The following is a 10,745-nucleotide window of genomic DNA, read 5'->3' as shown; positions in this document are numbered from 1 at the left end:
TGTGCTTCTGAACAAACAGGTTTCAAACAGTTTGGTTTCATCCAAGTTTTGCCCAGGAATGGATAGGGCACATGGCATTGCCCCAGCAGCTGTGCACAGGCTTGTGACCTCTGCAAGAATGTCTCCTCTGTGTTCTTTGAGCTTTAGCAGCTCTTCTTTGCCTTTGCAGGAGGGGCTGAGGTCTCTCTCAGCTTTTGGACAGGCAATGCGAAGTGGCCACGGTTTTAAATGTCACAAAAAAAAAAACCCCAACAAACCAACAAACCCCCCCACCCCAAAAAAAAAAAAACAAACCAACCCCAAAAAAACCCCTCCAAAACAAGAACCAAAAAACTAACAACAACAACAACAACAAGTCTTATCTTCCCAGACCATTAAGGGCTTGCCCCCGCGAAGTCAATGGGACTTTGGCATTGCCCGTGGTAAGAGCAGAGCTGGACCCTAATGGAGCATCATTATTGGAAAACCCCGCAGGGCCCGGCCCCGTGCTAAATCCGCAGAACTGGGATGGGCTGCTGCTGCATGCGCAGGAGGGAGAGAGGAGGGAATGCAGCCTGCTGGGGTGCGGCAAACGTGGGGTGGTGTAGGGCAGCTGGGGCAGCCTCGCTGGGGCAGAGAGAGGGGGACAGCAGAGGATGGGGAGGCAGGCTCTGTTCGCAGCTGCCTGCGGCACGGGATCCCACCGCCGGGGGATGCCGCAGCAGCAAGAGAGGAGATGGCAGCCAGTTCTCGGAAGGGCTGCACAGGCTTCTCCTCCTGCCGTGGTCCGCAGGGCGGGGGTCCTGCCCTTCCCAGCCCCGGTGAGCTCCTGCCCGCAGGACGGGCGCACGGAGGCTGAGTGGCGCGGCGAGACTGGGCAAGCCCGGCCATTGCCCGGCCTCAGAGCACCATCTAGAGATGGAAGCAAGGCTGGCATCCCCGCGGGTCCTGCCGTCGCAGAATCATAGAATCTCCCAGGCTGGAGAAGACCTCTGAGGTCACCAGAGCCCTTAAACCAGCACTGCCACGTCCACTACTAAACCATCTCCCTAAGCACCATATCTACACATCTTTTAAAGATGGGAGTGGTGGCTTCTCCACTTCCCTGAAAAGCTTGTTCCGGTGCTTGACAACAGTTTCAGTGAAGAAAATTTTCCTGATATCCAAACCAAACCTTCCCTGGTGCAACTTGAGGCCATTTCCTCTTGTCCTATTGCTTGTTACTCGGGAAAAATAGCCACCTCACCCCCCCCCCCCCCCCGCTACAACCTCCTTTTAGGTAAATGTAGAGAGTGATAAGGTCACCCTAGAGCCTCCTTTTCTCCAAGGCTAAACAACCCTGACTCCCTCAGATGCTCCTCATAAGACTTGTGCTCATCCCCACAGGTCCCAGCATCCTTGCAGCTCCTGACTCCCCAGGCTCACCCAGTGCTGCTTCTGGCCCCAGTGCTGGTGGGACCCTGTGGGGCTGGGCTGGGGCTGAGGCCAACTCTCCAGGCACTGCCATGGGGCACAGCTGGGGTTTGGGGGAGAAAATGTTTGATCTGGAATGAAAGTAGGCTCTGAAAGTACCAGCATCCACCACCAACGCTGCAATAAAGGTCAGCCCTCCTGACAGCCAGGCCACGGTTTTCACAGAGCGGACACTGACTCTGGAAACAGCTCAGATATGTGCTACCACTTTGACTTCTTCTTGGGGAGAAATCTGCAAAGCCATGCCAGTCCTGGGAAGTTAGGCAGAGATGACCTTTTTCAGAGTCAGGTCCTTCTGGTTGCTGCCTTGCTGTCTGCTTGTCCTTCAGTTCTTTCTCAGCTCTGCCTGGTTGCACGTGCTCAGTGTATGAAATTTGCTCTCTTTCTTCCGATTATTCAGTCCCTTGATGGGACATGTACAACCTATGGCTGTAGCATGGTGCTGCTGCCTCTCCCATGCCACAGGTGGGAGGCCAGCACGCTCCGATGGTGGGAGAGGGGCAGTGAAACTGCATGGAAGTGGTGTCCTCGTCAGCATGAGGGCTGTCAGGAAGAAGGCTTGCAATGCCCTGAGAGCTCTTCAGGCAAACAACCATTTTGTATCCCCTTGGGACAAGAGATAAAGACAGCCTGGCTTGCAAACTGTAAGAAGGCTCTGGTCTTGGGCTTCTTCCAGTTCCCAAGAAAAGCGACACCAGCAGAGCAGTCAGTGGGCTGCCCATGTAATGCTTACCTTTGACCATGTCCCCTCCAGAAGGGAGCATTTAGTGCGGGCAATGTCTCTGCTTTCTGGGCAGCCTGGGCACACGGATCCCAAGCGACTCGCTGTTGACGTCAGGTCAGCCCGGGAAGAGGTAAAGTGGAGCAATGTGGTTCCACTGCAAATGATGCCTTAGGTTTTAACCTTCAAATAAATACCTACTTTTATTCTCTTATTTTGCCTAGCCTCTGTTTTTAGGTAGCCACTCCAGGCATCACCCTGATGCCTGTGAAGAAATTCAGGATGGACACAAACACTATCCTGAAATAGTCTGTGTGACACAAGATATTTGAGCTTTAAAAGTTTTTTTTGGCCTCTGAAATTAGCAGGATTATTTTGGTGCTGGCCCCAGATTTGAAATAGCAAGTCTTGAAACCTGGGACCTGGCAATATTTGGGTGCCTGGCTGTAGTGCTTTGATAGAGTTGTTTGAATGTCCCAGTCACTGAAAGAGTCAGCTGAGGGCCTGTAGAGCACAAAGCCTTGTTACAGAAGCTGCACAATTGAGAGAATAAGGAGCTTGAAATTGCTCCTGACAGGTGATTAGGTGCTCACCCAGCAACAGCCTCTGTGTGTCTACTGGGGGCCGGGCACAGGCCTGAGCACCACTTCTGGGGTATGGAACAGAGGAGGACGAGCTGGTGCAGGAACTCCAGAGAAGACTTTGAAGGTATTTATAACATGACCTGCAGTCTCCACATACTTCTCTCAGGAATAAGGTAATGAATCAGTAGGAGAGTGGGTGCGAGCACATGACAGGCAGTGCATACCTATAGCAGAACACTTGGTACCACACAGAATGATCTGACTCAGTGTAAGCAGAGTGGAGCCATCATTTAGCTCCAGGCTGCTGGGTTACACCATGTGCCTTTTGTTTTCTGAGATACAGTGTTGTGCTCACTAGCAAGGAGGCTGCCTTGAATAGAGAAACTTATGTGACCTCTCCAGTGTCGTGTGAGGCTGTAGGAAAAGCAGGGAAGAGCTGTGATGTAAGCCAGCTCCGGAGCACAGAGCTGCACACATGGGGTGACTGGCTGCACCCGGGGTGCCCTAGAGTGTCCAAGGAGCCAGCAGTGCTCAGCAAGCCAGTGGGTGCCAAAGGGACAGAGCAGTCTGAGGTCAGTGGAGGAGGCAAGTCAGGGTGAGAGCAGCTGGCAGTGGTTGCTGCAGAGGAGGTACAAGGTGTCTTGGTAGAGCTGTCCTGGCCAGATGAAGCTGCATGTTCCCTGCTGCTCTGTTTGAGACAGCTCTCCTGCAGTGGTCAGATGGTCTCACGAGCTCAAAATGCATTGTCAACTGTTAAAATGCAAGGGCCATTTGTGAAAAGCGTGGGATTTTCTGAATCCTTGTAATAATTTGATGATTTGTCCCACGGAGAAGCCTCCAGAGTCCTCATGTCTTCAGTGGCTCCATTTTGCTTGTTGCTGCAGTCACAAGAGAACGGACAGCTTCTGTTCTCAGAGAGAAAGCAAGCAAAGGGAGACAGAAGCAGCTGACAGCAAGGCAAAGTGACTTTCCCAAGATCATGAAGCAATCAGTGGCCAAAGGACAGATTGAACTTTCCACTGTGGGTTTAACCTGTCACCTCCCTGTACAGCTGAAGAAGGACATTGCAAGTGATAAATGAACCAGGAGCAGTTCCTAGACTGTCTCTGCCTATCCTGTGTCTGCAGCTGCAGCAAAGCTGTTGCCAGGACATTGCACTTCCCTGGGTACACACACAACACCCATCACCTTTGTACCGCTGCCTACAATTCCAGATGCTGTGCTTATTCCCAGCTCAGATACCCCTGGCCTCTAGACATCCAGATGCAGGAACTGGGAGCCACTGGGCCTCAGATCTTCCCCAAAAATAGCCTACTTGAGGCAGGCCTTACTGACACAAATCATCACCTTCTAGAAGTGAATAGGAGGCCATGGGAGGCTCAGATGAGCAAGTCTTGCAGTCCCTGATGAGCAACAGCATGATGCAGGGCAGAAACAAAAATACACAACCTCAGTCCTCACAGGGAATGAGTCCCAGCTGCCTCTCGCCCTTCGCTGTGTGGGACGGGTGGTGAGATGGCCTTTTGTTAATCGGTGCCCTGTGCCTTGTGTTCAGCTGGCGAGGACACACTGTCCCTTCCAGAGAAACCCCTTGCATAAGAATTAAAGAGGAGCTGCGCTGAGATGCTGAACTAATCCACCAGGGCATGTCGGGAAGATGCATTTTAAGCCATTCTCCCTGCCCTCCCGCCTTCCAGTGCATTGTTTATCTCTCCTGTCCCTCCCACAGCAGTACGCGAATTATTCTGACTGGGCCAGCTGCTTTCACAACCGCCTGCGTTCTGTCCCGTCCCCTCAGCCCCAGAGCCCGCCTGGGAGATGCTCGTACATGGGAGGCTTTTTAACTACGGCCGGTTTGTGCTGCTGTGAACAACGAGCCCCCACAGACACTGCTGCCCGCTGCCCGCAGTGCCTGCTGCGTGTGCTGCACGCACATTTCACCACTACGGCCACACGTTCCCTCCCCTGGCACACACACGCACAGTCCCCCCGCACGCTGACACCACAGGCTCCTTGCCAGCTCACTTTGCTGCTGTGATGCTCAGCGAGCTCCCCGGCGTGCACAAAACTGGCACAGTTGTCACAGGTATTTGGAGCTGCAGCTCCCCTGCCACGCTGTGCTCCTCACCCATCGCCCATCATATCTGCGGGATGCCTTGTCTCCCTGGAGCCGCTCCCTTCGCACGGGAATCAGGCTCGCAGCTCACCCCTGCCACGGACACACGTGTGTGTAGCACCTACACACCTGGCACTTGCCAGACACACACACTACACACAAATGGGGCCCTGGGCATCACAGCATTGAAGGATAATTCAGTTTGAAAGAGACCCCGGGACAGCTCTAGTCTGGTTTCCTGCTCAAAGCAGGGTCAGCAAAGAGGTCAAATGAGGTTGCTGGGAGCTTTATTTGATCTTATAAACTACTAGGATGGAGACTGTACAGCCTTTCTGGGCAACTTTTTCCCACACTTGACTGCCTTTGAGGACAGAAAAATCTTCTTTGTATTCATGCTGGACCTCTCTTCTTTCAACTTATGTTCCTTGTCTCTCATCCTCCCACCAAGCACCACTGTGAAGAGCTTGGCTCTGTATTTTACCAAGACTCACAGGTCCTTTCCCACACAGCTGTTCTGCATCTATCAGCTCCCCAGCCCAAATCGTTGCCAGAGCCTCTTCCTTGCCAGGTTCAAGGCTGTGCATTTGCCCTTGCTGAACTCCCAGTGTTCCTGCAGGCCCATCCCTCCAGCATGCTTACGGCCCTCTGAGGGCAGTCCTTCCCTCAGTCATGGTGATTTGTTTCCCCTCTAACTCAACAACCTGAAAGTTTGGTGGAAGTGCACCCCATCGCGTTTTCCAGGTCATCAATAACCATGTTAAACAGGAGAGGTCCCAGTACAGCCCCCTGAGGCATCCCACTTGGTACCAGCCTCTTGGGAGAGGATAACCCATTAACAGTTAACTACTCCCTGTGCTTGACCAGCTAAATATTTTTTGTGTCCATCTGCTTGTCCACCTATTGAGACAGTACCACCTTTACTTGGATATCAGAACATTGGGAGACAGTGTTGAAAGCCTGGCTGAACTGGAGATAAATGATTTCCACTATTCTCCCCTCACCCATAAATCCAGTCTTTTTATCAAAGAAGGTGATTGGGTTGTTCAGTAAATTGGTAAATTCACACTGGCAGTTGCAAGTCACCTTCTTATTCTTCATGTGCTCAGAAATATGTTTCAAGAGGACCCACTCCAAGGCTCAAATGAGTCTGACCAGCTTGTAGGTCTCAGGATCAGTATTTAGGCCTTTGAGAAGAATGGGGGACCTTGTCTGATCCATACTTCTGTACCCAGCCTCTCCTCCAAGCAGCCTCCCAAACACAAATCACTTCACAGCTGCATTGCCTCCCACCTGAGCAGTCCTATATTTCATTTGGCCTGACCTGCAGAGCTCCCTAAAGGGATGAATGTAGCTTCTTAGTTCTCCATTACTTTACTCTTACTGTTCCTAACAGAGACAGAGAGAGGGCTGTGTCTCTGAGCCCCAAGGCTGTGATCTTCTCCTTGGGCATCACAACGTCTCACTAAAGGCTTTGAGTTTACACTGCTGCCAAAGGCTGCCCCCAGAGCCTTGCAGGAAGGGAGAAGGGTGCAGAGCAGCCTGCTTCCACCCCTTCAGGAAGATAGGACATGGCTGCCTCAGCTGATGCTCTGCCACAGGATGAGGCCATGGGGCAAAAGCCAAACAGAGAGAGGGGCCAGTTCATCTCTTTATCTCAAAAAAAACCCCAAACCCAAAACCAAGCATTGAGTATTTTAAAGGGAGATGTGCTGCTTTCAGGGTGAGGAGGAATCCGTAAGACTTGGCAAGGCAGGCATGGTGCCTCCCCTGTGACCCTTCATCTTCCCAGACCCTGCAGGCACTTGGGTGCCTTGGTGCCCAGGGAGTACTCAACGTACAGGAGAGCAGGAACGAGGTTACACATCTTCAAGTAAGATCCTGCTGATTCAGCCCTGAGTCCAGCTCCTCCCAAAGAACCTTGGCCCTGTCTTGTGGTTCTCTGATACATCTGCCCTGACCTGACACAGCTCTGAGAATGCACCTAAATATTCCTGTCTATTTGTTTCTTTTCCCCATTAGATCCGCCTTTTTTTTTTTTTTTCCTTTTACCAAAGCAAGCCAGCAGGGGTGTAATAAAGAGAGCCAGTTGCAAACTGACAGAGGCTGGGAATACCACGAGGATAAAAAAGGCAAGGCATATATGGAAAAAAGCAATAAATGCACTTAATTACAGGTGTGGCCAGAAACAGCTCCTATTATTAAGGTTGTCAACACTTCCCTTTTCAAGACCCTGTTTTCACTTGCTTATAACTTTGTCAAAGTTTCACCACTGGAGCAGAAATTTTCCATAGAAAGCGATTGTCTCGGCTGGAATAGGGCATATTTATTTAGTTATTTTTTAAAATGGGGACCCACCACTAGTTTTCCTGGGCTAGAGGATATATATATATGGCCCAGGGGACAAAAGCTGTGGAACTTACGGGCTTTCAAGCAAGGGCTTGGCCTTGGGCAGGATGTCAGGTTTTGTGTCATGGAGGCTGTGTTTTGCCAGCTCCATGAAACACTACTACTCTCCCCCACCAGCATGGACAAATTACATGGTTTTGTTAAACATGGAAAGAAGACTCGTCACAGCTTCACAGCTACAAACTTTTCAACCTCTACTAACCTGCCCAACCTTTTTGGTTGCTGAGGCTGTCATGACAGCATATGGACTTTCCCAGGGTGGAGCACCGCAGGAGGAAACTGGGAGGGCTCTCCCTCCTAGACCTGCAACCTGCTGTTATGTGTCATGCTCTGTTTGAATCTCTCAGTGCTTTCCTCTGCCCCATGTTCCCAGCCACCTCTCTTTTGCCTTATGGGAAGCCTGGTGGAGAAAACTCCCTGATTTGAATACAGAAGGGATGAAACTCAAGGGAGAGAACCAAACATCTGGGGGAAAGCAAATGAGACTGGGAGGCAGATGAGACCACGAGCTGCAGGGAAATGCTGGGTCTGTTTGGGAAAGGGGCTATTGCCTGATAGCTGGTGGAGTGACTTGGGACGGCTGACCAGGATGACTGGAAGCAGAAAGCAGGGCTGGCTGGGGCAGTGAGATGGGGAATGGGAAGAGCAAAGGAGGGGTGATTGTCAGTGGGATGGGGAGAGGGGATGCGAGGAGCTCAGCCCATCTGCCTGGGTGGTGGGAGTTTCTAGTGACAGATGATGGAGCAGTGCTCCCATCATCCATCCAACTGCAAAGGAAGGCTTAGGCAATAGGGAGCAGCTTGTGTGGAGCGGGACAGCATGTGGTGGGAAGGCTGGGGCTGAGTGGCCAACGACATGCAGCTGAGCCAGCCTGGTACTGTCTGGGCAGGATACTGGGCCTGGGAATACAGCGGGAGAAGGAACAGTGAAGGGCAGGTGAGGAGGACCTGGAAGGGGGCAGTGGCTGAGCCCAGAGCCCAGGGCTTCCTTACAAGAAGGGAAACTGAAAGTGGGAAAGCATGGAGGGGACAAGGGAACAAGGGAGGACAGCCATATCGGCTTGTGTTTCTGGGACTGGAGACTTCTCCAGTATCCAAACAAGGGTCTTCTCCCAAGTCTTCCTCACAGCTCTTACTGTTCCTGTGCCGTTACCCCAAATGCTACCTGACAGCACATGTCACCTCTTGCTAGTCCTGCACCTTGCTGAGGACAACAGGCAGTTGCTGCTCGCTGTTATATCAGAATACACATTTCTCATCACTGAGAAATGTCAGCACCAAGGCTGGCTGTACAACTGCCCTTCAATGTCCTCGTGCATATGAATTACAGTTGAGTCTCTAATTATGTGGCCACAGATTTATCTTCCACAAGACACCTGCAGCACACAGGTTAGATGGTGTTCTGGATGAGTCTGGGCTGTGTCACGAAGAAGGCTCTTTGCAGGGACTCATCATCATCTCTTCTTTTTGTTGTTGTGTTGTTTCGTTTCGGGTTTTTTTTTCACAAAAGCGTGAAGAGAGAGGAGTGACTCATTGCTGAGGCAGTTGTGTGCTGCCCTGGATCCTTGCCCCTGCTGCGGATTTCCTACCTGATGCTGAGCGAGTCACTCACAGCAATCTTTTCAGAGGTAGGTATTAGCTATCTTCTATTTATTTTGGCATTTTGCTCTGTTTTTAGCCTTGTGCTATCCTGGGATCCTGATGTCTCATTTGCAGGAGTATTTATTGCTCCCTGTTGCATGTGAAGGGGGACTTGCACCTGACTCTAGAAAATGCTTTGAACTGCAGAGCACTCTGGTAAAGTGCTCAGATCAGCATCCCCACCTTTCAGGATGCATTTGACCTTCCCTCCAGGAATACTGGATCTTCTCTAAAATGCTTCTGTCTTGCTCTGTATGAGTACTGTAAATCTATTATTATTTGGGAAGTACTGAGAAACTAGAGTATATGTTGTGTAAAAGAGACCCTATGAACATCAAATGTTGTTTTTGGAGTGGGGGCTGCATGTTCTGAATGAGCTGTGAGTCAATGCTTTGAGGAACTCTGTCAGCCCTGCTGCATGTGTCAAGCCACAGGTACCTTCCTCCTCAGGTACCTTTGCTCTTGAATTGCACGTGGCAATATATTTGTTCTCATTTCTCTTATTTTCTTACTTTCACTGCCCTTGGACAAGTAGAACTTCAGCACAGTGTAAAAGTTTTGTCTGCTCTTTCCCCGATTGCTCACACTTCCGTAGCACACGCAAGTGTCTCTGTGGCCAAGTGACCTTAGTTTTCAAAGCAGTGTGTCCTTCTCCAGAGAGTGAGTGAAATGGGATTCTGCTCTTTGTTGATCAGGCAGAACTGCCAAATGTGACCTGGCAGTTCTCTGAGGTCTGCTAGGTCACTGGAGCTCAGCTTTCCCATGAGTTTTACTAGGTGCTATGAATATCATATACCGTGACTCTGGAAGGCCACCCAGCCATGACCCTGGGAATAAACAGCACAACTCTAGCCCTTCTTTTCCTTTCCTACCCGAGGAATGACATGATGGGAAGTAGAGAGGCTGGCTGGGTGCCCAGTGAGGTATAGCCCCCTTGGATACACCAGCCCACAGGATTCACCTCAAGACACATTGCCATGGGTTTCCTCTACAGCGCTGCAGTGAGAGCGCTGGGGACAGCCCAAGGACCTTCGCATGTGAATAGGACAGCAGCCAAACGTAGCCCATCTTCTTCTTGCCTGGCTTCAGCAGCAGCACTCCCTGTATCATCTAGGGGTGCTTTGACCATGTCTGAACCCTGTGAAAAGTAGACATGAGGTGTCCCAGGTGCAGGGCTCCCGGTTGCTGAGCTGAGGGGCTTGGACTCCCTTCCATGCTCTTACACAAAGATCCCTTCCAGGCAAACTAGGGAGACAGGACGAGGTGAGGCCTCTTGGAGCCTCATCTGGGAATGTTGTTTTGAATGTGTGAGCTGCGTCTCACCGCTGGGTCTGGGAGCTTAGACAGCCTTCCAGGTGCTGCTGTCTGAACAGAGTCTTAGTGTACCTCGGTTGCTGTGTTGTGGCATCTATTACAGTGCTAACCTGAGGGGGTGTTCATCTTTGGAGAGGTGCACAGAGGAAAAAAGGTGGTGCAACTGCCCACCACTTGGATCACTGGAGAGGAATGGAGATGGCCCAGCGGAGTTTGTGAGCATGGATTCTGCTTGTCCCTCAAATTTATTCCTTCTCCAACCCAATCCCGGCCTCTCTCTAGTTGGGATCCTGCTGCTTGTGTTATATATAACAACTTCCTTTCTCAGACACCGGGGCAGAAGTTACCTGTTGCACCACTGGAGCACTGACATCTCTGATGGAGACAGGGTCCCAGCAGTCCTGGCTGCTACATACATAGCCAAAATCAGCAGCCCCTGGCCCAGGCTCCCTAATAAAAATTACTCCATAAGAAGAGGTGTAACTAGGCAATGCTTGGAAAGAGGTGGGTGT

The sequence above is a fragment of the Corvus kubaryi genome, unplaced genomic scaffold (genome assembly GCF_017639235.1).
Source record: "Corvus kubaryi isolate FWS band 111438036 unplaced genomic scaffold, C.kubaryi_AGA036_p1.0 74, whole genome shotgun sequence".
In the NCBI taxonomy this organism is placed as follows: Eukaryota; Metazoa; Chordata; class Aves; order Passeriformes; family Corvidae; genus Corvus; species Corvus kubaryi.
This window is presented reverse-complemented; position numbering follows the sequence as displayed.